The sequence below is a fragment of the Phyllostomus hastatus genome, unplaced genomic scaffold, assembly GCF_019186645.2.
Source record: "Phyllostomus hastatus isolate PE091 unplaced genomic scaffold, TTU_PhHast_1.1 phas_contig_210, whole genome shotgun sequence".
Lineage (NCBI taxonomy): Eukaryota > Metazoa > Chordata > Mammalia > Chiroptera > Phyllostomidae > Phyllostomus > Phyllostomus hastatus.
Genome location: NW_025333737.1, coordinates 37344957 through 37371012, shown reverse-complemented (window position 1 = coordinate 37371012; position 26056 = coordinate 37344957). Strand labels below are relative to the sequence as shown.

Genomic DNA, 26056 nt, shown 5'->3' with positions numbered 1-26056 from the left:
AGAAGCAACGTCAGACGTAAACTCCGCCTGGGGCCGGCTCTCCATTTGTTTTTGGACGGAGGGTGTCTCACAGGGGGCGGTCCCCCCCCACACACCCCACCGCCTGCTGGTGGTAGGCTCTGGGCACTGCGTCCGTATGTCTGTCTGACTTTTGCTTAGAAACAGGATCGAGGCCCCGCCCAACCTGCTATTCTGTTTGGGACCGTGCAGGCCCTGGGGCCCGCCTTCGGTGCTGAATGCCAGCCACTGTGGACTCCCCGGGCCCCCAAGGGCCCTCGGCCTCAGCTTGGTTCCAGGCCCCCCCACCACACCCTGCACCGGAGCCTCTCCCCGAAGCGGGGGGGGGACGCTTGGCTGTGGGGAGGGGGCCTGTTGGCTTCCTCTTCTGATGTCAGGCGAACCCGAAAGTCCCTCTCCCGCCAGGGTATGAACGCTTACATCGGTGGGGTCGGCACCTTGGACAGAGGCCCCAGCCGCGAGGGTGGCCCTGTCCTCAGGAAGGCCGGCCCCCAACGCCAGGCCCCACCTAGCAGGGGATGGGTGAGTGTGGGCAAAGTGGAAGAGAAGGCAGGCAGGCTGGGCAGCAGAGGAGTGGGGGGGCTCCCCGCCCCCCACACCCGGAGTTCTATTTATGGGAATCCCCGGTGGTGTCCTTCCTGGGCCAGGCACAGGGAGGTGGCAGGACGGGGGTCCTGAGACGGGCTGCTTGGAGGAAGGGAGCTGAGGCGGGGCTCCGGACGGGAGGGCGGCGCTCACGACCCCGCGCCCTGCCCACCGCCCGGGTGCTGGGGCTCTGCGGCCGCCCGGGCGCCGTGCGCAGGGCGCAGCCGGCCGCCCTCCCCACCCAGGCGCCCGCCCCGCCCCGCGCTGCAGGAGCCCCCTCCCGCGCAGCGCTCTGCGCGCACCGCCCCAGCCGCCTGCCTGCGCGCGTGCTCCTGCTGTCTCCTCGCTCCAGCCAAGCGAGCCAGAGGAACCGGGGAGAGGGAGAGAGAAAAGGGGAGGAGAGAGAGGGAGAGACAGAGAGAGAGAGAGAGGGGGAGAGAGAGGCAGAGAGGGAAGAGCGAGTGCAGAGCACGGAGCTCCGGAGCCGGCAGAGCCTCCTAGGACAGCGGCCCGGCTCGGCCCCAGCCCCGGCCGCTCGCGCGCTCCCGGAAGGGACGCGGCCGCCTCCGCTGCCGCCGGAGCTGCTGGAGCCCAGCCCCGCGCGCCCCTCGCTGCGGGCCGGCCTGTGCCTGCGTGGCCCCGGAACGCCGCTGTCCGCCCGGCCAGGATGCAGCTGGGGCATGGCCGCCAGGCCCCCGTCACCTGCCTCGGGGAGCGCTGAGCCCGTGAGTAGCCCGGTCCTCGTCGCCCGCTCGCCCAGCCTTGCCCAGCCTTGCCCAGCCTTGCAGCGGTGGTTACCACCGTGCGACAGCCGGCTCGGGGCTGGGGGGCGGCACGGCCCTGGGAGGGGCCCACAGGACCCCGCGGGGGAGGCGGGGGCTGCGGAGGGCGGCCAGAGCCCTCCGAGGCTGTGTGGGGAAGCGGGGGGGGGGCACTCTCAGGTGCAGGGGTCCCTGCCAGGGTCGCCGGTCCCTCACGGCCGGGATCCGGCACGTGGCCCAGCAGGAGGCCGGTGGGGTGATTTTGTGAATGCGAAGGCGGTTTCGGGCTCCATGGAGACGCCAGGAGTCCCTTGCGCTGCGTGGCTGCAGCCGTGGCGGCGGCGGAGGCGGCAGCGCAGCCGCGGCAGCGAAGGAGGCACAACGCCTGGCGGCGCAGGGAACTCCCCGGCGGGGGGGGGGGGGCTGAGGCAGAGGGGATCCCGGCCCCGCGGGGCGCGTCCAGGGGACCGGCCGGGACAGAGTGGGTGGCAGCAGGGACCCTGGGGGACGCAGTGCGCCTCCTTTCCGGTACCCGGGCCTGGGAGGGGAGCGCTGCCCGGGTCCACCCGGCGGAGGGTTCGGCGGAGGGTTCGCGGAGGAGTTGACGACCCGGAGGAGTTGCGGCGCGGGAGGCGCGCCTTGGGCTCCCCAGAGAGGACCGGGGCGGGCCTCCCGCGGTGCCCAGGCTGGGGCTCAGGGGCGGGCAGCGCAGAGCCCTCGGGAACAGCGTCTCCGGAGCGGCGTTGGGGAGGCTCCATCCAGAGCCCAGCCCGCTTCTCCGGGGCGCTGGCGTTCCCAGGGGCTAGTGCGGCTGGGGACGCCGGCGCCAGGGGCCCAGGCACAGCCCTGGTCCAAACTTTCTGCCCCGGCGGCCCCAGGAGGTCCGCGGCGGGATCTCCGGGGGTACCTGGGGCGTGCCCCCTGGCGGGGAGCTGTATCCCGCAGCCCCACCGGCTCCTGCAAGGCCGGGGGTCGCCGCCTTTCCCGGCGCGGAGGCTCGCAGTGCACCTATCGCACTACCCTCTCCTTCCGCGAAGGGACGCGAGCTCGGCCCCGGTCGGGTGCGGAGGGACATAGGGACATTGGGACCCTGTCCTGTCCCTAGCGGCCTGGGATCTATCTGGTCTCGCGTGGGGTGGGGGTGTTCCTGGGAAGCTAGTACTCCGCCGGTCCCAGTGGGCTAGGGGTCCAGTGGCGTGGTGACATTCTCCAAGGTGCCAGAGCTTTCCAGCTTTGGGGAGGGACAAGGTTTATTTTTTTACCAGTCACTTTAAAAAAGGGCTCCCACAGCGCCGCTCGTCCTGCTGCGCAGCGCGAGACGCCCCACGGTGGAGGCAAGTGGCAGGAACGTGGGTCTCCGTCCCGCTGGCGAGCCTCCGCCCCCAGGTGAAGTCGCTTCTTCAGCGCGCCCGGTCGCCAACCTCCTGCCGAGTCGCAGCCCGCTCGGCTCCGGGATGCCCTGGGCGCCCACCCGGAGCCGGGGGCACTTAGCCGCTGAGCCGCACCGGCTAATGGAGCGGGGTCGCCCTTAATGAGCTCTCCGAGCCGGAAGCCAGCTTTGGTTTTACTGCGCTGCAGAAAAATAATTTTTAAAAGTATAAACATTGCGACAGAAGCTGCTGGTTAAAGTGCGCATGGCGGATCTGGGCCGATGTCTTCATTAGGCTGCGTGGCTAACGGGGAGGAGATTACACCCGTTAAACCAGACCCCCCCACCCCCCCAGTTCGTGAAAGGGGGAAGAGAAAAGTCACAGTGACGCCTGGAGAACGTGGGGTTTGGGTCGGTGGGACCCCCCCAGAGCCCTGGGGAGCAAGGGGGGATTCCTGGGACCTTGTGGGGGCAGGGGGGGGTGGAGGCCCTCCCCCTCCGTCCCTGCCTCCAGGCGCGTGGGCACAGCTGGCTCCCCTGCTGGGGACCAAGGCTGCCGCCCCCGCCCCCATCCCGTTCCTCCCTGGAGACTGGAGGCCTCCCTGCCGTGGGCACCAGACCTCAGGCCTCACCCCTCATTCCTGGCTGGGAGCTTCTGGGAGGGGCAGGGCCGCCCCCCAGCGTGGGCGAGGTGGGGAGCCCTGGGGGCTTTGGCTGCCGAGGTGAGGTGGAGGGGACACTCAGGCCGAGGCAGCCCGGGCCTGGTGACGCAGCCCTGTGGGAGTGGAGGGCCGGCCGGCCGGCCTCACGTGGGCCCTTGGCGCTTGAGCGGCTGGGTTTCCGGGTATGAGCCCCAGCAGCCAGCCCCTCCCCCACAAAAGAGGACTTAGAGATGGCTCGGACCCACCTTCCGGGTGGGCATCTGGGGCTTAGAGAGACCTGCGTCCACCCTGGAGCCTTGGGTCACCTCAGGTCACCAGGGGCAGCAGGGAGCCCGGGGAAGTGCTGGCAGGCCCAGCCTCTGACTGGCTGCGCAGGACCTTCCTCGCCCAGGGCCCTGGGGCCGGAGCCACGGCCCGCGGGTGGGGGGTGTAGTCACTGCCCTTCCGCAAGAACCGAGGCTGAGGGCCACGAGGGGCGCAGCAGGTGCCAGCACCAAGGACAGGGCCGGGGTGCGCAGCCTGTCCTCCTCCTCCCACCTCGGACCGACCTGGGGCTTCGGGGGTCCTGGAGCTTGGGGGGCGCTGCTAGCACCGGCCCTCCTGCTGCTGGGGAAGGGGCGGGCTCCTGAGGCGGCCCAGGGCCAGCGCAGAGGCCGGCTAGGGCAGAGGCAGGTGGGAAGGCTCCTGGGGGCCGTTTCAGAGGGGCCCGTTGTCTGCTGGGGCCACTCGTGCCACCTGGAGCACCGCCCACGGCTCCTCGGGACACTGGGGGGGGTGCGCTGTGGACCTCTGGTGTCTGGGGTGACCTGGGACGGCCGTGGCGGGGCAAACGCGCCCTCAGTGCTGGGTCCTGGCCGGCCGGGCCCTGTAGCCTCCTCTGACACCCCCCCCCCCACGCCGCCACAACCGGGGGCCCCACTGCCCCGTGATGGGTCGGAGTTGCAGGGGTGCCCCTGGGGGCAGGGATGAGGGCGGATGTACCCCTCGAGGCCTGGGCACGCAGCGTGACCCGGCGCTTTCGCAGTCAGGAGGGGAGGAGCGTGCACAGGAAGGGGGCTCCCGTCCCACTCAGAGGCGCCCGGGGGGTCTCGGCAGCGGGGGCAGTTGGCAAACAGTCTGGGGGAGTGTGCAGGGGGCCACCCCAGTGCCGGGCTGGAAACCGACAGGTCGCGGCAGCGGTGGGGGCGCGGGCCCCTGCCCTGCCTGCGGGTTCCGGGCAGCTGTCCGTCTGTGCCGACCTCCCTGCACACCCCCCGGCTCGGTCCTCTGCTGCAGAGACACACGGAGCCTGCTGGGCAGCCGACACGGGGCGAGGAGTTCTTTATTTTTAAATAAGGGAAGGGGGAAACCATCTGGAAACTACCTGCGCCCCCTCCCCGCCCCGCCAGCCGCATGAACGGCCTCTCCCCCTCGGGCACCTGCCTGCCTGCAGCCCCGGGTGCCGCCTGCCCAGCCCGCACTGCATGCACCTGCGTCGTCGTCCTGGCCGGCCGCGGCCCCTCCCCCGCGGAGGCCTCCGCGGAGGCCTTCCCCCCTGGGTTCGAGCAGTGCTCCGGTGGCCCGGCCCCTTCCCTCCCGCTGCCTCCCTGGAGCAGCGTCCCCTCCAGGCCACCGCCGTCTCTGTCGTGTGCAGAACGTTCTCGTTCAACCTCCCTCTGCCTCTCGCTGTCCGCCTCTCCCCTGCACCCCCGCTCTCGGGGCGCTGTTTGCCCTCACACGCCCGGGAGAGTGAGGGGGTCCCAGCTCACCGTGGCAGGCCCTGGTCCCCGAGGCCGCTGTGGGGGCTCGTCCCGGGCTGGGGGCCCGCCGGCAGAAGGGGGAGCAGCGTCGCCGAGAGCGGCGCCTCGGCACACGGGCTGACGGGCTCGTGGGGGACCCGTCTTTGTCGGCGCGAACCCGTTTGCCCTCACAGTTTCTGCAACACATGCGCCGCCGCCGAGGGCGGGACGTGCCTGAGGAGGTGACTCGGGGTCATCAGGAGCCTAGAGTCTGCTGCTGCCGCTGAGAGGGTATTTCCTCCCGCAGCCGGGGGCAAGCTCCAGGTATAGACGCCGACCGCTGGCACTCCGCAAGGTGCCCCCGCCCCGGGGCAGGGCCAGCCCTCGGGGCACCAGCCAGGGCTGCCGATTCCATCTCGAGTTCAGGGGCCCGGGACATGCTCCGCTGTGCGGCAGGGACCCTACCCTTCCCGTGTGGCTCGGGGCCGGCTCCCTGGGACCCCACCTGGGCAGCGCTGGTTGGAAGGTTTCTTTCCTGGAAGGTCTAGCTGTTGAAAACCAGAGCGTGCTCCCAGCAGCCAAAGGACGGAGAAGAATACACATTTTTAGCTCATTTTACCACATGGCTCCGGTCCGTGGTTGTCCCAAGAGCTCCCTCCCAAGGTTCTAGAATAGTGGAGGTGTGGGTGCAGGGCTGCCAGGCTCCCTCCCAGGCCCACCCTGGTCACCAGCCCCGTGGGCACAGTCTCCGCCAGGCGTCTGCCGGACGCAGGGGAGCCCGCCCGCCCTCTGGTCCAGCGTGGGCCTCGGCCTCGACTGCAAACCATGTGCGGAGAGGCGGGTGCTCAGGTGTGTCTGCCGCAGCCCCCTCAGGAAACGGCCCGCTTGCAGACGGGTGAGCTACCTGGGGACGGGCACCTGCCGCCAGCCAGGGCCCGCAGTTTCACCGGGTTCCTTCGGGGCGGCGGGGGCGGGGGCTGGAGGAATGGTAACAGGTGCGGCTTGTCTGGAAGAACGGAGGATCCTCGCGTGTCTTTACCTGTCCCAAGCACCTCGTCTCACGTCAGAAGTCTCCCTCCACCAAGACAGACAAGCAAAAGGGAGTCCAGGCCCCCAGAGCAAAGGACCCCCCCACCCCGCCAGGGGCTGATGCACAAGCCCACGGCTGGCCCACTCAGAGCCTCCCCCCACCCACCGTGGGCAGAGGGAACACCAGCAACTCCTTCCTTGCGACGCCCAGTGAGACCGAGGGGTGACCAGGGCGGGAAAGGCGGCCCCCCTGGAGCCTGGGTGTGGCCTGTCCCCCCCACCCCCCACCCCGCAGTCCCTGTGTTTGGACGCCAGGCAGGTGCTGGGCCCTGGGCTGGGCGCCGCGTCTCAGGACAGTGCGCTTTCCGGCGAGGACGACGGACACCCAGGAGCCCTCTGTTCTCGACCGATTGCGAGGCCCTTTCTCGTGGAACGGGGGCCTCTGCTGGAGCCGGGGGACAGGGCGCCGACCTGTGTCGGAAGAGGGGCACGCCACTCGGAGGGAGATTTAAAGGGGTGCAGACGCCCAGGACGCCCAGAAGCGAACGGTCTCCCGCTGAAGCTGGGTCGGTGGGGACCCTCACGGAGAGGGAACCGTCGGCTTCTTTGCTGGGTTCCGGGGGGCACAGCTCCCACTTTTCTGGGAGCTTCTGTTTAAGCGTTGGGCGCAGGGCCACGCTGCCTGGTCTGGACATGAGAGCTTCTTCTGGGCACCTTGAAATCGAACTCCTGCTGGGGGTCCCCCTGCCCCCCTTTTTTTGGCAGGAAGGGCTTTGCAACCTGCGGGGGGTCGGCTGGAGTTCAGTTGACTTTTCACCCTCGCGGTCACGGCGCACGCACCGCGATTTCCCGGCGCCTGGAGCGCCGAGAAGGGAAGGGAGACCAGAAGGATCTTCCAGCGGGGACTGCGCCCAGGCGCCTGCGGGGACCCCAGCGTCTAACGGCTCCCCCCCCTACCCCCGTGTCCCCTCTTCTCCCTGGGGGTCTGGTCTGCACCTTCGCTCCGTGTCCTTATTACGGGAGCTCCCCAACACTGCTCACCCTGGCCGCCCCTGCAGGACGTGGCTGTATATAGACGCCCGCTGCAGCGGGAGGCGGCTCTGACCCGGGCCGGGCATCGGCTCCCTGGCTCCGGACCTGTGGGCAGGGCGCGGCGAGGCCGGGAGCTGACCGCTGCGTGTGGTCCGGGAGGCGACAGGGGCTTCCCGACCCTGGGCCCCCGGCAGCCCACGGCTCACTCAGTGGACAGAGAAGTGGGGAGGGAGTGCGTGCAAAGAGCCAGCACACAGTAGGTGCACAGCAGTGGTGGTGGGCGCATGGTTTATCCGTCAGGGGACAGACCTGCCGTCAGAGTCAAGGACGTGGATTCTGCTCTGTTTCCTGCGGCCAGGAGGAGACGGCGCTGCTTTAAAATGGTCTTAGATAAAGCGGCGGGCGTCCAGAGGGGAGCTGGCCTCGGCACCGCTCCACAGGGGCGGGGGCCCCACCCGGTGGCCTGGAAGGGCCCGCGTCCCGAGGAGCACCCTCCAGCCAGGCAGAAGGGCGTGAGGGAGGGGCGCCTGTCTGTGGGGCTGTGGGCCTGGCACTCACCCTGACCAGGGCACCCAGAGGGTGGAGGGCCCCTGGATGGTCGGCAACCCCCCCGACCACGCCCCCACTCCTGGAGGGATGTCAGGGGAACCCCTTAGGGGGATCCCCTGAGCCTGCAGAGGCCACCGTGGAGCTTGCTCTCAGCCCGAGCGACTGCCCCCCGCCTGCCTTCAGCACGGAGATGCATGCGGCTCTCGGGACCTGGTGCACGACAGACAGCTCTGCAGGCCCGTGAGAAGTGAGCATCCAGTGGGCGCGTCTTTCTGGAACAGGGACCCCCTCATCCGAGGGACCACCGTGACGCTGCCAGGCCCGGCTGGGGTCCCCGCTGCAGGGACAGGCGGGCTGAAGCCAGAGCCCCAGGGACGCCCCCTCAGGGGCCCGGAGGACGGGGGTGCCCACTGCCTCCCTCTCAGGGGGCGCGTCAGTGAACTATTTTGGGATCTTAGCGGAAAAGAAAAGCGCTGGGGCAATTTAAGGTGAGAATTGTTGTTTTCTGTGGTGTGATATAATAACCAGCGCCCCAGACTGCCAACCCCGTGCCCAGCCGTGGCGTCCCAGAATTCCGTGTGGGACGTGGGCAGTGGCGAACTTTTACCTGCTGGTCACCGGGGGAGGCGGCGGGGGGCGGGGGGAGCTGCAGGGTGGTCTTGTTTGATGGGGAAGCCCTCGCCCTCGTCCCACCTGCGAACACCCCGGTGTGGTGTCCAGGATCACTTTCCAGCGAGCGCGTTTTTCTTTCTCGCGGGCCACGCCGCCCGGGACACGAAGGAGGGAGAAAAGGAGGTGGCACCGGGAACCCGCCGCCGTCTCCGGGCTCCCCAGCTCCCCCCAGGGTGGGACCCGGCTCTCCCCGCACGGCCGGCCCGGTGCTGGGAAACACGCGTCCAGCTCCGTGCTCGCGTGGAGAGAGAACACGGGGAAGATGCGCACCTGCCGTCCCCACGGGTTCCTGCGCCAGCGGGAAAGGGGCGTCTCACGGGGGCCTCCCCCTCCCTGCGGCCGAAACCCCCTTTCAAGGGTGGACCCTGCAGGGAGCAGGCGGGCGGACCCGGAACGGGGTGGTCGGCTGCTGGGGGTGTCGGGGTTCACCTGGCCGCCGTGGCCCCTCTGCCTCGCCCGCCCGGGGGGGGGGTGGCATTCTCTCCTGGTGACGAGTCGCCATGGAGACCGAGTGGGAACTAATGGCTTCCCTTCGCGCCGTGGACGCAACCGTGCGTCTGGCTCAAATCCTGGGAAGAAAACTCCCAAGGCCAGACTTGGGAATTTGGAACCCCAAGGATAATTTTTCAGGAAGTAATGAGCGCTGGAAAATGAGGGTTATAAAGGAAGTCTTTCCGTAATAATCATAACTATAATGTTCTCCGCGCTGAGATGCGTTCGTGTGGGCTAACGTCCCAGAAACCACTGGGTCCGCCGGAGAGGGAAGGAGGCGTCCACTGGGGCCGGGGCCCAGCCTCGGGGCCAGTGCCGCCTGCGGGCTTCTGGGCCCGTCTGGCACAGAGAGGTCACTGTGTCCCTGGCCGGGGCCCTGTCCCCCACCGGGTGCGGACGGGGTGGGGAGAGGTCACTCCAGCCCCAGGGGTGTCCTCTCGGGGCTGTGGTTTCCCGCCCTGGGGTCTGGCCCCCTCCACCGGGGTCAGGCTGCTGGGGGCTGGGCCCGGGCGTGGACAGGCCAGAAACAGCGCTGAGCTCAGAGCAGCCGAGGGTGGGGGGGGCAGATCTGCGGTTCCTCCCGCCCCGCCCCGCCCCGGGGATGAGGAAGGCAGTGCAGGGCTCAGGAGAGCAGGGCCCTGCGGAGTCGGGGTGGTCGGAAGGAACCAGTCACCTCACTCAGACGGCCGAGCAGGGCTGCCTCCCGGTGTCTGGAAAGCGGGAGCCCCTGGGGTGGGTTTGAAGGGCCTGGAATGGACCGAGGAAGGTCTCACACAGTCCCCGGAGGCGGGGCCCGAAGAGCCCAGGGCCTCCTCACGGAGGGGCAGTCCCGGGCCGCACGTCTGCAGGGAGGTCTGTCTCCTGAGCCCCTGGCACCGTGAGGGCCGCCATGTGGCTCGGGCGTGAGTGAGAATGCTGGCCCCGACCCGAGATTAGTGAGTGCATGTGTGCGCACACACCTGCACACACGTGCATTCATGCATGCACATGCAAGCACGCACACCGCCCCATGACATGGGCACACACGTGTGCTTGCATGTGCATGTGCAGGATAGACGTGTGCCTGTGTGCGCCGTGTGCGCACAGCTCTCGGACCCCCCCAGGCTCCTCCGAGGGTCGGACCCGTACGCCGAGGGCCAGGCTGCCGGGCACCGGAGCCGGACACCGGCCAAGCCCCAGGCCCCCCTCCGCCGTTGGTCCCGTGTCTGAGGGCTGCGCCGTGTGAGTCTGGCCGTTTCCTCGAGGAAACTCCATCTTCGTGGGGACGTGGTGCCTGGTACTCCGGGGCCCTCCCGGCTCATGGACGATGTGGTCCCGCGTGGGAGCTGTGTCACTCCTGGGAATGCTCTTTCTTTCACGCCGCTCCCCACCTCCTTCCCCGCCCTCCCACCTCCCCGCCGGGCTTCGGCTTCCGCCGGCGCGGCCGCTCCCCGTGAGCGCGGGGCTGTGGCATCAGCGGGTATTGAGCCAGCCGGCACGCCAGGCCTCCGTGCACTCAGATACTACAATTATGTGAGCCGCATGGCTGGAAGGGCCATTTGGGATTTTTCTGCCTTAAACAACAATTCCTTTCCCCCCAGCCGCGTGCCCAGCCCTTTGGCACCACGGCTGTGACACGGAGCCCGGCGGCGGCGCTGAGCGCTCTCAGCACGCCTGTCTCGGGCGTGTAGCAAACCAGGTCCACGCTGCAGCCAGCAGGGGCGGGCGGGTGTGTGGGGGCCGCCCTTGTTGGGCCGGGGCCCACTCTGCGGAGGGAGCCACCTGCCCCGTGACGTCAGTCACACCAAGGGACCGTGCTGTCCGTGTGTGTGTGGCCCGTCCACACGTGAGCATGTCCCCTGGCATCGAGGGCCTGCACCCGCCAGCTCCACAGAGTGGGGCCAGTGCCCAGGGCGGCGGCTCCCACGGGTGCCCACCGAGGCCATCGGGGACCTTGGAGGGCCACAGGGCATTTCCGAGTGTGAGCAGGATGTCATCTGTGGGGGAGTGTGGTTTACACACGTGTGTGAGTGTGAGCCTGTGGGGGGGGGTCTGCCGGGGCTGCCTGACTCTCCCCCCTCACTGGGACACGTGCAGGTGGTGTCCGGGGGCCTGGCTGGGGTTCCGAGGGAGCTGGTTACCCCTCCTGGGGCCCCTGGGCAGAGGGGCGCCGGTGGGAGGCACGCTGTTCCTTGTGGAGAGCGGCCCTCCCGGAGGGCAGACCGGGGCCTGGGTGCTGGCGCCCAGACGAGATCCCCCTCCCCCATCGGAAGGTAGTTTAGGGGTTTGGGGCCCGTGCCTGGGACCCTGTGCCCAAAACCCCTGAAAGGGTTACTTAGGAAGAAAGACCTCAACCCACTCAAGCACCAAATAACAGCCAACAACTCACAAACTTGTGTTTTTTGAACTTCGTGAAGTTGCCATGGTTACCCGCGGGCCTCGGTCCCCCACCCCCACCCCCCGGCGCTCGCTCGGAGTGGGGTGGCTGGGAGCCGGCCCTCAGCCCTCCTCAGCCCTCCATGCGCGGCTGCAGGCGCGTGCCGGGCGCGGGCGGGAGGGCTGGGGCGCCGCGAGGTTCCCCGGGACCGCAGACTGCGATGTTCCAGGAGAGCGTTTCTCAGATCCTGGAGACAGAATCTGTCTCCCACGCGAAAGTAATTATAGCCGGAGAGCAGAGGATGCGCCACCCGGAGTCCTTAACAGGAGGGGCACGCGCATGCGCGCCTGTGTGCGCTCAGGCCCCGCGTCTGCGCCGTCCTCCTCCGGGGCGCCCCCGTGTGCCGAGCCACGTGCCGGAGGGCCGCCCCCTGTACGCAGAGAGGGGCCCCCAGAATGGGTCCAGGGGTCAGCCGGCCCTCTGCGGGGCTGTGTGGGGTCCCCAGGGAGCCCACGGTCCAGACTGGGCAACCACGTGGCCAGAGCACCGGCTAGAAAGAGGACAGACCAGGCTGCGGGCCGACCGCGGGCCGTGTCACCGCCTGCCGCGGGGTCTCGCGGCCTTCCTCCGCGGTCGGGTGCTGTGGCTGGCTGTTTCGGGGTCCGGACCCCCCAGAGGCCCGGTGAGCTGGGGGGTGTCTGCTCCCTGCTGTCCCCCCAGCAGGCAGGAGCCAGGACAGGCCGCGTGGGGCCCTGAGCAAGTGATGGAGGACACGGGGACTGAAATTGGGCCGTACACTCTGGGTGCTGGGGACTCTCGTGACGGGATGTCCAGGGGTTGGCCGTGGGGACCCCAGAGGGCTCGTTTGGGGCTCGGGGTTCCTTCCCGGGAGCAGAAAGCCCTCCCGTGTGGGGGCCTTGCCTCATCCCCTGCTTTCCCGGCCGGCCCCGGCTGGTCCCCAGGGGGACCCTGGGTCCCTGTGGCATGGCCCAGCTGGTGCGCCTGCACCCGGACTCCTCACCTTTGAGCCGGTCTCGCTTCTCAGGTGGGAGGCAACCTCAGAATCTGGCAGTGTCACCTTCTTAGCCAATCCACGAGCCCGTGACTTCGGGGCGGGTGTTTTCCTGAGGTCACGTGTGGGGTGCGTGAGCCCAGGGGCCCTGGGGTCTCCCCGAAAAGCCCTGGATGGTGGGGTGCTGAGGCGGGGTGACCCACGTTTCTCCTGCTTGGCCAGTTAGGTGGATGGTGAAGGTGAAGGCTAAGGGGAGGTTCTGGAACCTTCCACAGGCATGGGCAGAGCTGCACGTGGGGCCGTATCTACGGCGGGGGCATTTGGGACATACGTGCACGCTGTCACACGGAGGACACGAGAAGCCGTCCTCGGAGGCCCCTCCCCCGGCTCCCTTGGCCTGACAGTCGGCACCCCGTCCTTCCAGCACTTTCCCGGGGGCCGAAATCAGCCCGACGAGGGAGAGGGAGAAACCATAGGTCCTGGCGGGGGGTATCAGGCTGCCAACGCCCCAGAGCGGGGCCCTGCTCCCCCAGAACAGGCGGCATGGCCCTCGCCCACTGTCGGCCCTCAGGCAGTGTGTGGGGGTCCTGACGGCTGGCAGGGTGTAGTGGGGGGATGGCCTCGAGCCTCGTCAGCCCCCCCCCCACCAACCTGCTGGCCAGCGGGTGAAGGGCCCGTGCCCGATTCTGAGCCCTGGGGCGGGGGCGGGGAGCTGCGGCTGCGGCCCCTGGCCCGGCGAGGACACCGTGGGCCCTGATTCTGCCCCAGGGGTTGGCGACCACCAGGTGGCGCCCCGCGGGCTGTGAGCCCTGGACTCCGCGCCCCTGACTCCCAGAACCCACCGCGGCCGCCGGAGCGAGCAGGGTACTCCTCAAAGCGGGGGGTCGGGGGGGGGCTCGGGCGTGTCCTTGAGCTGCCCCTCTGTGCGGGTCTCGGGGTGAAGCGTAGATGCAAGGGAGAGAAAACGCCTAGGAAGGCGCTGGACTCTCTCTGGAACGTGCTAGATTATTCTGGACGGCGCTGGTCCGTCCTGGAAGGCGTGGTGCCGGACTGTTCCAGGAGGTGCTGGGTGGTTCTGGAAAGTGCCGGACAGTGCTGGAAGGCGGCCCGAGATTCCTCTAGACGTGCAAGGACGCTGAGGCCGGCCGCGTCCTCTGGGGCCCCGGGTCGCCGTCCAGCAGGGGTGTCAGCTTGCGGCGCGCAGAAGCCAGCCGGCGACGGGCGACGGCGGAGCAAGCGGCGTTATTTATATCGAGCGCGCGCTGCATCCTTCTCCGCGGGCAGATTGGCCTCCACAATCATCCTTCGCGGATCCAAGAAGCCGCTGTCCACCGGCCAGGGCCGCCACCTTGCTCTCCCTCCGGGAGGGCTGTCGGAGCGCGCGCGCGCCCCTCGTGACTTGGCGGCCGGCGCGGCGCGCGGTGCCAGGGCCGTCCTTCCCAGCACCTGCCCTCTCCCCGCCCGCGGCCGGCTGGCTCACCGCCTCTTCGCGCCCCCGCCCCCACCCCCGGCTGCTCAGCCCCCACCCGGCACCGGTTAAATCCAGTCAAGAAAGAGCAGTCTGTTCCGAGGGGGGGCGCTTTGTGCCGCCGTGTCAGGTGGGCGTGGAGGGGGGCGCTGCGGGACAGTCTGGGGGTTTTAAGGTGGAAACACGCGAACACACGAGTGTGGTCTCGTCCGTGTCCTGTGTTGTCGGGGCTGAGACAGTGCCCAGCGCGTAGTGGGGGCTCAGCACGCGCTTGCTGGGTGAGCGGCCGCGGCCGGTGGGGAGGCTCCGCCAGGGGAGTGGGTCCCCGTGCGGGTGTCTGTGCCTGGAACCCCCCGACCTTGGGGGTCCCCCCTCCCCGCACCTTGGGGGGTCCTGGAGTGCAGTGTGGTGCCTCCCGCCCCCACGCCAGCACCTGAGCCTGAGCACCGGGGCCGTTTGGCACCGAAGTTTAAAAAATGACCTTGGTACCTAAGGCACCTTCATTAGATGGTGCATGGACTTGAACGTTATATTTAAACAACCGGCTGTGCCCACACGGCCCTCCCAGAAGGGCGCCGTGGGGTCGCGTGAACTCAGGGGCAGGGGTAGGGGCAGGGGCAGGGGCGGGGAGGGCGAGGCTTGCTGGCTCAGCGCCCGGGGGCCCAGCGGTCGCCTGGCGTGGTGTGTGCCCTCCCTGTGCTTGTCCAGCACCCTGGGGCGCCCGGGTTTAAACACCCACGCAAACGGTGGGCGGCAGGAGGGGGCTCGGAGAGGGGCTGGTGGACGACAAGGGAGAGAAGCTTCCAGAGAACATCTCGGGGTCGGAAGACAATGGTCTGTTTATTTCTCTGTTTTCCCCGAGGCCTGGGTGCTTCTGGGGGGCCCCATCTCACAGCTCCATACACAGAACCTTCTAGAATGAAGTTCCTGGACACACACCCACGGTCTCAGAAACTCCCACGGGACTAGGGGGGCATCCTGGCGCCGTCTTAGCCCTTCGCTCGCGGCTCTGTTTCCAACGACCAGCAGTGGCGGGAAGGGGCTCAGCCTCACGCGTCTCCGGCACGTAGTAGGTGCTCAATAAACGTTTCAGGAACGTGCGAGGGGGCGGTCCTTTGTCCAGAGCAGCAGGGAGAGACGGCTTCCTTTTCCTCCATCCTGTCTCCCTGTCCACACCCCCCTGAACCTGGAAACAGCTAATTCTGGTTGGGGGCGGGGAGCGTTTGATGGACACGTTCTGGTTTCTGTCCTGGAGCCTGGGGGTCCCGTGGCTCCCATTTCCCCGGCCGGCCTGGGGCTGGAGCGGGTCGGCAGGGGCTCGCGTGCGGGGCGGGAGCAGGTGGCCTGCCCGGCCCGGGACCTGCACGTGGGCTGGGCACGGCCGTCTGCCTCCGTTGCCCCCTCCCCCGACGAGTCGCTGGAAAACCGAGACACACAGTGAAGACAGGTGGCGACACCGTCGTATCCCAGAGCCGTCGGGAGCGATCCGGGCTCTCTGGTCCCCAGAAATCGGAGCGCTGTGGAGCTCCAGCGAGTGAGGGGAGGCTCCCTCCCCACCGCCCCCTGCTGTCCCTCTCACTGCTGCAGCCCCCCCGCCCCCCCCCCCCCAGGAAAGATCTTCTGGCCGAGTGGCGGCAATGTGACCTGGTTCTGTAGTAAAAGGGGAGGCTTATTAGAATTAAGGCCTAACAGTGTGAAAAAAGCGATCTTTGCAAGATCGAGGCCACGGGGGAATTGTGGGCTCTTGGAAAAGGCCTCGTTTAAGGGCTGGAAGAGGAACTGGGCACGCATGTGCGGCAGGCGCCCAGGGGGGCCTCCTCAAAAAACAAAAGGAGCTTAAAGGGAAAAGAGCGGCCTGACCTGCACGGCAGCTCGGGGGCTGGGTGTCGTGTGGCACAGTGAGAGGTCGCTGGCTCTGGTCCCGCCGGGGCACCCGCCGGGGATGTGGTGCCTGGTCCCCGGCTTGGGGGGGGGCGCACGCGAAGCAACCGACTGATGTTTCTCTTACTCATCGATGTTTATCTCCGTGTATTTCTCCCTTCCTTCTCCCCTTTCTAAAAATAAATAAGTAAAAATTTAAAGAAAAAAAGAGCAAAGTGGGAGTGAGGTGGGGCGGCAGTGGCAGGGGTGGTGGCGGTCAGCTCCTGGGCACGCCGACAGCTCCCGCCCCGGAGCCCACCCCTCTGCCCCCGGCTGTCTCTGGAGGGCCGGTGGCCCAGCCATTCACAGGGCAGACGGAGGTGTGGGGAGCCGATGCAGCCCACCCTGGGGGGGGCGGGTTGGTGGAACTGCCCCCTCCCCCCACTAGCCTCCCGGCTTCCCAGAGACAGGGACAGTGTGCGGGTGTCCCCCTGCACCGAGTCCCAGGGTGGCCTACAGGGTGGCCAGTCCACTAATGGCACACGCACACACACACGCACACACGCGCGGCTGTCCTTGCCGCCCTGCCCCCCGGCCTCCTGGGCTCACTGCCCACGAGGGATCTGCGCCCGGCCCGTCTCAGGCCGTCTCGTCTGCAGGGGCTCTGAGCCAGTGCCGCGGCGGCTCGGAGGACCTGCCCCCGTTCAGGCCGGGGCTCAGGAGGAGGGAGAGGGGCCTGGGGCCTTTGCAGCCAGTGCACGCTGCTTCGTCGCTTCGGCGGAGACAGGCTCGCAGTGAACACCGGTGGACTGGTGAGGTGGGAGGCCGGTGTCCTTGCCTCCCCAGCGGGGGGAGCCCGGCCCAGGGCTCTGTCTTCGGGTGCCAGCATCGGTCGGTGTGCTCGCGCCCCCCCCCGGGACTGCAGAAGCGCCGAGTGGTTGCGCCCAGTGCTCCGAGTTGTGAGACGAGAAGCCTGGGGCACTTGGGCTGGTTCCAGTGACCCTGGGGCCTGGCCTGGCCGCCCCGCCCCGCGGTGAACCCAGCTGCTCGGAGCCCTGGGCCCGCCTTTCACGGTGGGGTTCTTCCCCTCCAGTCCTGGATCCGGGTCCTGGGACAGCGAGGCGGGGCACAGCCGGGCCTGGGGACACACATGGCCGAAGGGGCAGGGGCAGCTCCCTCTCTGCAGGACGGGCGTGAAGCTTCCGAGGCCGCTCCTGGGCAGGGGGCCCTGCGGTTTCCAGCCGGTCCGCCCTGCCCTGAGCCGCTCTTGTCTGCAGGGGTTCGTCGGCGAGCTCTTTGAGGGAGGGGGTGGAGGCCGTTCTCACCCTCCGATGACATGGGTCACAGTCAGAACTGCGTGGGTGTCCCTGTGAGCCCCCCGCCCCGTTAGAAAGGGCTACCTGGACACCAGGGAGTGGGGACAGGGCCCCCCGTGAGACCGGCACACGGGGCTTCGTCCCTGCGGCGCTCTCAGGGCCCCGGAGCCGAGATGACCTTCCTTAGATCCTTGACCTTCACGTTTTCGTCCCCGGGGGGGGGGTGCTCCCCTTTCTCGGAGCCCAGGCGAGGTGGGCTTCCGCTGACCAGGGCTCTGGCCCCAGAAGGCCCCCGGGGAAGGCGGTTTGCATCTCGGGCCATTACCCAGAAACCGGAGGGGGCTGGGGAGGTATTAACAGCCCCAAACTTGGCAGCGAATGGACGGCAATTTTTGGAAGCTTATCTGTGTGAGGAATGAGTTCTCAGCTCCGCAGGAGCACTCATTTGCCTCTTAAAGGGCAGTTACGTGCAGACCTCTGGCTTCGTGTGTGTGTGCGGCTGGCGGCCGGCGTGGGCCCCTCCTCCCTCACGCCCCCCGGCTCCCAGTCAGGATGGGCTGTCACCACCCTGGGCTGGTCCCTAGGGTCTCTGTCCCCCATGTGACAGACCAGGAGGGGAAGAGGAGTGTGGAGGGGGCCCAGGGCAGGGGGAGGGCAGTTGGGGGGAGGGGAGACATTGAGGGGAGGGAGCAACCCCGAATGCGTGGGTGGGTTTCTCTCCCCGGGTTCCTGGGGGCTGCTGCGCCCCACCCTCCAGGAAAGTCCCAGGGAGGTGGGGGGGGAGGGTAGGGGGAGGGAGCGGGTACCTTCCCGGTTGCACCCCACTTCTCTCCTTTTTAAATCCGGGGGCTTCTTTCTCAGAAGCTGTCATTTCACATAATCCTCGCACTGAGGTGCGTCCATTCTCACAGCTGGAACCCCCGCGTCCAACACTGGTGCCCACCGGGAAACTGGCCGCCGTCCCCACCCGGCCCCGGGGCCTGCAGGACATACAGCCCGCGTGGGTGTCAGTGCGCACGGCTGTCCGGGCTCATGGCCGGGGTCCTCGGGGCTCTTGGGAGGGATCCGTGGCTCCTCCCCTCGGAGGAGGGATCCTGCCCGCCCTGGACAGGTGTGTGTGGCCCCCACCCCCTCCCGGGTGGGTGCAGCAGAGCTGGGGGGCAGCGTGGGGACACACTGGTGTGCCCACCGAAAGGACACGTTGAAGTCTCCCCCCCAGCACCTCAGAGTGTGCAGCGTTTGGAGAGAGGGTGTTTCCAGGGGTGACCGGGTTAAAATGAGGTCACCGGGGGGGGGGGCCCCGCCTCCCCCATGACTCGTGTCCTCGTGACACCCACCGGGAGAATCGGGCACCGACCTGCCACGGGAGGGCGCTGGGGAGACACGGCAAGGACAAGGCCCTGGGGCTGCAGCGACGCACCCGGGAGCCAGGGACACCGCAGAGTGACCGGCGAGGCCCGCCGAGGCCCGGGGCACGCCCCCTCACGCTGCCGGAAGGAACCGGCGCTGCCCGCACGCTGCCGCGATAAACACCCAGTGTTCCCAGCCACCCAGGGCGTGGCGCCCCCCTCCCCCCGTCAGGGCTGCCCTGGACACCCACACAGCCCCCGGGGCGTTTCCAAACTCAGGACAGGGGGGCGCCCGAGTCCCGGGAGTCCAGTGCCTGGGAAGCCAAGGGCGACGATGACGCTGGGGGCGGGGCCAAATAGACTGTCTAGCAGACCCCTTCCCAGGGAAGGGGCGGTCCAGCAGCCCACCGGCTCGTATTGACCTCGCTGGCTGGGGGCGCTGTGCGGGCACCTGGGGAGGCCTGGGGAGGGCTCCACGCCGAGCCTGCCGCGGGGAGCCTTGGGCCCACGTGCGGGGGAAGTTCCCGGGAGGAAGGCTCAGCGGCCCGTGGAGGAGGAGGACCGTGCAGAAGCACCCTCGGAAGGCCGACAGCGTGGTTCCGGAACGTGGCTGTGGGCACCAGGGCCAGGTGTGCACGGCCCAGCCCCCGCCCGCCCCCTGCTGACTCCTGTTCGCGCTTGGAGACCCAGCTCCCACGGCCCCTCTCCCTGGGGCAGGCCTGCCTCCACCCCTCCAGGGGCGCCCTCCTCTCTGCTCCCGCAGCCTCTCCCCTGCCCCCCCCCTCGTGGGACCTGCCCTGGGGGTCCTGTAATTTCCTGCCAACTATCCCGTCCTCCCTGTGGGTGCTCAGGATCTTTCTGCAGCCACGGTCCTCAAGGGGTGGTCCCCGCGTCCAAAACACAGCGGCTCTTGTGAAAACGCAGGTTCCCAGCCCGCTCTCTGCTCCCGCAACACAGTCTGCAGCGGCCCTGACCCTCGACGTGTGAGGAGACCAGAGGGGGGCTTCAGTGGCGTCCGGGTGGGCTTCCGCACGTGGCAGCTGGCGGGTGCTGGTGGAGGCGGCTTCAGGGCTGGCCTCTGCCGGACCAGGTGACTCCCCCAGCCCTGGGTGGCCCCACAGGCTGGTAGGTGACAGTCAGTGGGTGGTGTTCTCCTGGTCACGACACTGGTTAGCGCCCCCCCCACTTCCCCCCGAGTGGAGGGACCCACCCACGACTGCGGTTGGGAAGTCAGGTGGCTCCAGGTGCGGGTTGCAGAGCCGAGTCCCTGTCGGTGCCTCTTGCAAAGAGCCGCAGGCCGTCACCGACCGGCTGTGCAGGTCACACCGCTGTGGCCCTGTGCCCCTCCCAGGGTCTCCTCGACCTCGGGGCTGCAGGGAACCTTGGAGACCTGGGGACCCCCGAGCCTGGGCGCTCTGGGTCTCTGTCCGTCCCTGTGGCTTGCACGCACCCGCCCCGGTATTTCTGGGGCCGGCCAGTTGTTGAGTGGATTTCAAACAGCCCTGCCAGGGTCCATCTCTCCATCTGCAGCTGCAAAAGGGGGAAAAAAATGACCCTCCCGCGTGGAATTTTCCCAGTTATTTTAAATACGTTTCATTTATTTGTGCTTGGCACTGAGCTGAGAATCAGGCCTTGCCCAGATGCAGACGCAGGGCCTAATGGGGGGGCACGGCAGCCGCGTCGCCGCCGCCTCTCCTCCTCGCATCCGGGGCCGGTCGCCGCTGCGGAGGGAAGCGCAGCGTCGGAAAAGCTCCCAGAGCGCACGCACACCCTCCGCAAACGAAATCGCCTCTCCCGGTGCTTCTGAGCGCTCTGCGGGGACGGGCCGGACGGCTCCTCCGTTTGCTTGGGATTGAAAACAGGAAAAGAAAAAGAATGTACACCAAAGATCTCAGCGCGGAAAGCGACGATACGCCCTCCCAGAGGGGCCCTAGCGGCCTGACCGGTGGGGCCTGTCTAGCCCCGAGGGGCAGGGCGGGGACGCGGCGCGTCTTCGTGTCTCTGGGGAGGAGAGAGTGTCCTTCAGCCCCTGCTGCGTGACAAGCAGGTCCCAGGACTCGCGCGCTGGGAACCACAGTGTTTCTTCTTGCTCGTGCGCGGGCCCAAGCCAGCGGGGTACCCTTGCCGGCCTGGGCCACGCTCCGCCAGTCTCAGCCGATCTCAGCCGGGTTCCACCGCTGTGCAGCTGTGGTCCGCAGGTGGGGGGGGGCTGGAGGCGAGCTGGACTTGCTGACTGGTCGCTGCCTCCCGTGGACTTGCGTCTGGGGAAGGCCATCTCCGCCCGGTTTCTGAGGCGGGAGGTGGAGGTGTGTGGGTGCGTCGAGACCCAGGCGCTGAGCTGGCACACGGGCGCATCGGGCATCTTCGGCCCACCCGCCAGGAGGCCAATCCCCACCCCGGGGCGGAGGAAACAGACCCCCCACCCCACCCCCGCTTTGTGGGAGGAGCTGTGAAGTCCCGTTGCCAAGGGGAGTTTACGTGGAGCTGTGCACAGCAGGGGGCGTGTTCACGATCAGTCGATCAGTCCGCACTGGGCTGGCGCGGGGACGCTGGTCTCCACCCAGCCTGGAAGGCAGGGCCTGGTGGTGGGAGGCCGTTCTGCAGGGGCCAGGACGTGGCCCCGGGGGGGCGGTCAGTGCTGGGAGACCCTTGGAGACTTGGCCCGTGGAGGCCGGGGTCCCAGCTCCTCTGCACACGGTCCCGGCTGGTCTCAGCCGGCACGGAGCCTGTCCTGACGTCGGCTTTCCCTCTCGGGGCCTCCTGTGCTCACCTGTCCACACCTTCCTGGGCTTGCCCTCCCCGCAGGCCCTTTACGATAGATCGGGGTCCCTCCCGCCCGGGCCTCTGTCTCTGCTGTCCCTGGGCCGGCAGCTCGCTGCACGTCGTGACTCAGGCAGGCTTCTCCGCGAGTTCCCCACCCCCGGGTCTTTCCTGCGCCCTCCTCAGACTCGGCAGGTCCCTGTGGATAGGCCCCCCAGCACCCAGGCCTCTCTGTGGCAGACGTTGGCTGCGCTGGTGCAAGCTGGTGCATGCCCAGGGCTGTCTCCGCCCCTTTCCCTGGCTCCGCCCCCTTCTCCGGCTCCACCCCCTTCCCGGGCTCCACCCCATCCTCCACTTTCCTGCAGGCACCACCTTCTCCGCCCTCTCCTGGCCCCTTGTCACCCACCCCCACCGGCCTGGTCAGGCTTTGGCTGCAGAATGGGGGAGGGACTGGGGTGGCGGAGGCGGAGCGTCTCAGAAGAATGCGCGTGTGGTCGTCCTGTTTCGCAGCGGGAAGTCCTGTAACCGCTTTCCGCTGGGCTGGGTCAGACGCACGCCCTCAGAGGCGTCCTCTAGCTGACCTCAGCGGCCACCCCCGCGGCCGCTCTCCTCCTGGCCGCCCACCGCCTTCCTCCGGTAGGCTGGCTGCGCTCCTCGGTGGGTGCCTCGGGGCCTTCGCACGGGCCTCCCTCTGCTGGGAGTGCTCGCTCTTCCCCTCCCCCTTTGCCTTGTCGTCGACCCCAACCCAGTCCTCAGAGCTCAGTTCCGTGGTGCTTCTTCCAGGAAGCCTGCCATGCTTGCCACCCCGCCCCCGCAGGTCCCGGGTGGGTTTTCCCTGGTGGGCCTCCCTGCAGCTGACCACAGCTGCGGGGCAGTCTCCGTGGGCCGGCTGTGATGCCCCCCTTTCCAAGGCCAGATACACACACACACACACACACACACCTGCACAGAAACACACACGCATCTGTGCACACACACACGCACATGCACCAGGCACACACCTGCACATGCACACACAGTGCTGTCTGCGCACATGCACTCACACTGTGTTCACATATGCATGCATTTGTGCACAGACACACGAACACACACACACACACACCTCTGCGTGGCGGGCTCTAGCAGAGCGGCGGCCTGGCCTCCGTGTCGGCACAGTTCATAAGAGAGGTTCCTGGATGCGGCCGGGCTCCAGGGCGGCGTCTGTGGACGCCGGGCCACGTCCCTCTGGGTCCAGCCTCCCAGCTGCTTGGACTGGCAAGAGGCGCTCCCCCGCCAGGTCCTGGTGGGAGCAGGTGGCCTCCGCCCCCTCTCCCCAGGCTGTGGGCCCGAGACCACGGGACCAGCCGGAGATCCCGTCCTGTACTCCATACGGTCTGGGGGCGTCTGCAGCCCGGCGGGTGGCCCGGGTGGCGTGGCCGTTGGGACAGGGCTGCCTGGTGATGGGATGAGCTGTTTTGTGTGTGATGGGCGGTGCTGCTCCATGGTGGACGGAGGGACAGAGCAGCGATCCTCGAAGAGAAGGGACGGACCAGGGAGGAGTGAGGAGGGGGTCTCGGAGGTGGGCCTGGGCCACTCCTGGGGGGATGAGCTGGGTGGGCTCAGGTGTGGGCAGAGCACAGGGTGGGTCTGCTGGGAGGGCATGGAGGAGACAGGGCCGCGGTGCCTGGCACGGTCGGCAGGTTCGAGGAACTAAGACTGGGAGGGCATTGGGGCAAGCATGCCCCTGAGACCCAAGGTCTCAGCTCCGTGCACCCGGACCCGGACCCGAGGCCCAGCCTGTGCACCCGGCCCTCAGGTTCCTGATGGCCACTCAGACTGGCGGCCAGCCTGCCCGCCCCTTCTCAGAGCCCGTCCTTCCCCTCCCTCTGGGGTCTCCCCCCGACCCCTGCCCTGCCGCACGCTGACCCCGAGGCTCCCTGTGTACAAATGTTCTTGTTTGGGGGGAGCTTGAAGCTACCTGGCTTCTGACACCCCCTCCCCCATGGGCTTTTCTGGGGAGTGCGACGGGGCGTCCACCCGGCAGCCGGGCCTTCGCGTGTGTCTGAGGGTGCACGCGGGGACAGGGAGCCGTTGAGGCTGCCCCTCCACTCTGTGTCGGGAGCAGACGGGGTCTCCAGAGTCCACGGAGACAGGCAGGCGCTGGCCGGAGCGAGACACGGGGTGGGGCGGGAGGCGAGCGGGGAGCCCACGGCCGCTGCTACCCAGACTGGGGGTGAGGAGACCCACAGAAGCATGTGGGGCCGTGCCCTCGGGCAGGACACTCGGCGTCGCAGAAAGATGGGGCGGCTGGAGGTGGGGCTCCCATGCAGCCCGCCCCTCCCACGGCCACAGCATCTGGCGGCTGCAGTGACCCAGCGCGTCTGCAGCCAGTGTGGCTGCAGGCGTGCGGCCGGGTGCGTGGGGGGACGGCGGGCCCCGCTGCCAGGAGAACAGTGGTATTCTGGAACGCTCCCCACCGTCTGCGCCAACCCACACGCCAAGCACGCCCCGCACCGGCTACCTGCCCCTCCGGTTTGCTAGAAGGAGCTGCAGCTCGGTTTGCATTCTGATGTTCCTGTGTTTTATTTATTCTCTGAAGCCAGGCCAGGGCATTCCTCTTCCCGCAAGCCTGGTGGACTCAAAGGACGTCTTGCTGACCGGCGTCTGTGGGGCCCGGGGAGAAGGCTTCAGTGGACGTGCGGGCCCCGTGGCCCGGCCAGGGCTCCGGGTGGCCGGTGAGTGGCAGCCTGTGCCTCCAGGGACGGGACGGTCCAGGGCACACACACGCCCTGCAGCCACCTCCCGGGCTGCGGCCGCACAGGAGGGAAGGGCAGGTGCCCGTGCCGGGGGCCCCGCGCCGTGGGCACCGGTGCTCGCCCTCGCTGTCCGCCTGCGCGCGAACGCCCACTCCGGTCCTGGCCATCTGTCTGCTCCGTGTCCCCGGCTGCCCACGAGTCATGTGAGGACAGGACAGCGCCTTGCCACTCCCCAGGGCTGCTATGGTTACGGAGCTTCTCATTTCTTCAGACGTCGAGCTCGCCCTGGCATCGCCGAAGCCCCGGTGGGTGCGGGAGAGGAGAGGGGCCCCCCCTCAAATGGCCCTTTCAGCTGGACCCGTTTCCGCCGCCCCCTCCCCCTCCAGCCTCCGCCTGCTGCCCCTCCGGCAAGCTGGCCCGGTCCCGGCCGCAGGAAGCGAGGACGTGCCGGGGCCAGGTGCAGGGGCAGCGGGGTCCCGAGCTGAGCGGATGCTTATTTTAGGAGCTCGTGGGCAGTGCCGCCCATGCTGGGCCTGCCCCCGCAGAGCCGTCCCCGTGGCCGCGGTCCAGAGCCGCCCTCGTGCCAGGGACCTGGGCCCGCCGTCCGTCAGGGCTCTGACAGGGAGGGTTCGGCAGCTCGATGCTGCTTGGGTCTGGAGAGCACCTTACCCCCATTCCCCTGGACACCCCCCTCCCCACCCCCACCCCCAGGGTGTTCCAGGGAGGAGGCGGGGTGAGCAGCGGCTCCAGGGGCGGGAGCTGGTTCTGAACCGGGCAGAAAGGATCAGCCACTCGGCAGGCGCCGGCACCGGGATCCTCACTGGCAAATGGCGCGGGTCACCTCGGACGCTGGGTGCTTTCGGAAGCTTCTGCTCCTCATCCGGGGACCTGGGCTCTAGAGACGCAGCAGGCGCCCACCCCCGCCCTGTAATAGCATTAAAACGGTTATATATCGAGTGCGTGTCTTCAAGTTCGATGGTAAGTTTTAGACCATCGAGCTCTGACACAGATTTTTGGAAGCTGTTCCTTCCCGAGTCCCCCCCCGGGCGCCCGTGAAGAACCCGCCACCGCCGTCCTCCGTCAGGGCCGCGTGGCTGCTGGCGGCGCGCCCGCCCGCCGGAGTCCTGGGCATCTCTGACCACCTCGCCCTCCACCAGGTGCTCACGCGGGCCTCTCACGCCCTGCTTTTCGGCTGCAGCTGGAACTGCCGGGAGGTCTGATTTTCTGGGTGTTTAAATCTGGGGAATCGGAACTCCGTGGCTTCCTGCGTCCTCCGTCCTCGTCAGAGCCAAGGCCGGGTCTCGGGTCCGGAGTGAGCAGCCCAGGCGGGGCCTGCCGCCGGCCTTCCCGGTCGGACTGGGGGGTGGTGGTGCTTTCCCGCCACCTGCCGCCAGCACGTGGGTCAGCCCCCACCCTGGCCGGGTCCCCGGGGCTCACGCCGGGGCAGCCACGCGACCATCTGCACCCCACAGAAGCAGGCGCTGGGGTGGAGCCCACCGTGGCCGGCTGAGAGGCGGCAGGAGGCACCCGGGCCAGAGCCGGGGCAGCTGCCCCCGCCCCCCCCCCCCAGCGCCTCCGAGAGACGGGGCCGCTGCTGGGGTGCCTCCGTCTCCGCCCTCCTCCGTGTCGCCTGTGTGTTCGCGTGACCGTGTCTTTTTTTTTTTTTAAGATTTATTTATTTATTTTTAGAGAGGGAAGGGAGGGGGAGAGAGAGAGAGAGAGAGAAACATCAATGTGCGGTTGCTGGGGGCCGTGGCCTGCAACCCAGGCATGTGCCCTAACTGGGAATCGAACCTGCGACACTGTGGTTCGCAGCCCGAGCTGCGACCGTGTCTTCACCTGTATCTAGAGGTTTGTTGGAAGGACTTCGCTCACTTGGTCACGGGGGCTGGCAAGCTCCTGGGGTGAGCTGGCAGGCTGGGGACCCGGGCGGGACTTCGGAAAACCTCAGGGGTGGCCTTCAGCTGATTGCACGAGGCCCACCTCCCGCCTTTGCCGGCGTCTCCTTTCTGAAAGTCAACCGATCACAGGTGTGAGCCGTCGCACGCTCTCTTTGAAGCGACACCTGGGTCAGCGGTGGGTGGGATCCCTGGGGACCCTGGCCTGGCCCTGTGGACACAGACGACTGGCCGTCACAGTGTCCTAGGCCCCCGACAGGACAGGTGACCTCCTCTCGGGAGCCGGGCTCCGTCTGGGGGTGTCAGCCTGATCAGACAGGGCGGATCTGGTCGGATCACAGGACACTGAGGAGTGGTCCTCGGACCTCCGGGGCGGGGCCGGCTGAGAACAGCGCGGGCTGAGCCGGCGGCCGGA

General features: G+C 68.3%; 1 protein-coding gene across 3 annotated transcripts in view; it reads left to right on the top strand.

The window, feature by feature from the left end:
- The first annotated feature begins 921 nt into the window (after positions 1-921).
- The window catches only part of RBFOX3 (RNA binding fox-1 homolog 3), a 244360-nt gene continuing 219225 nt past the window's right edge, over positions 922-26056 (top strand). For all 3 annotated transcript variants that reach the window (XM_045835929.1, XM_045835930.1, XM_045835928.1), the window contains exon 1: positions 922-1328. The gene's annotated coding sequence lies outside the window, so the exon portion shown is untranslated. The remainder of the gene's footprint in view (positions 1329-26056) is intronic.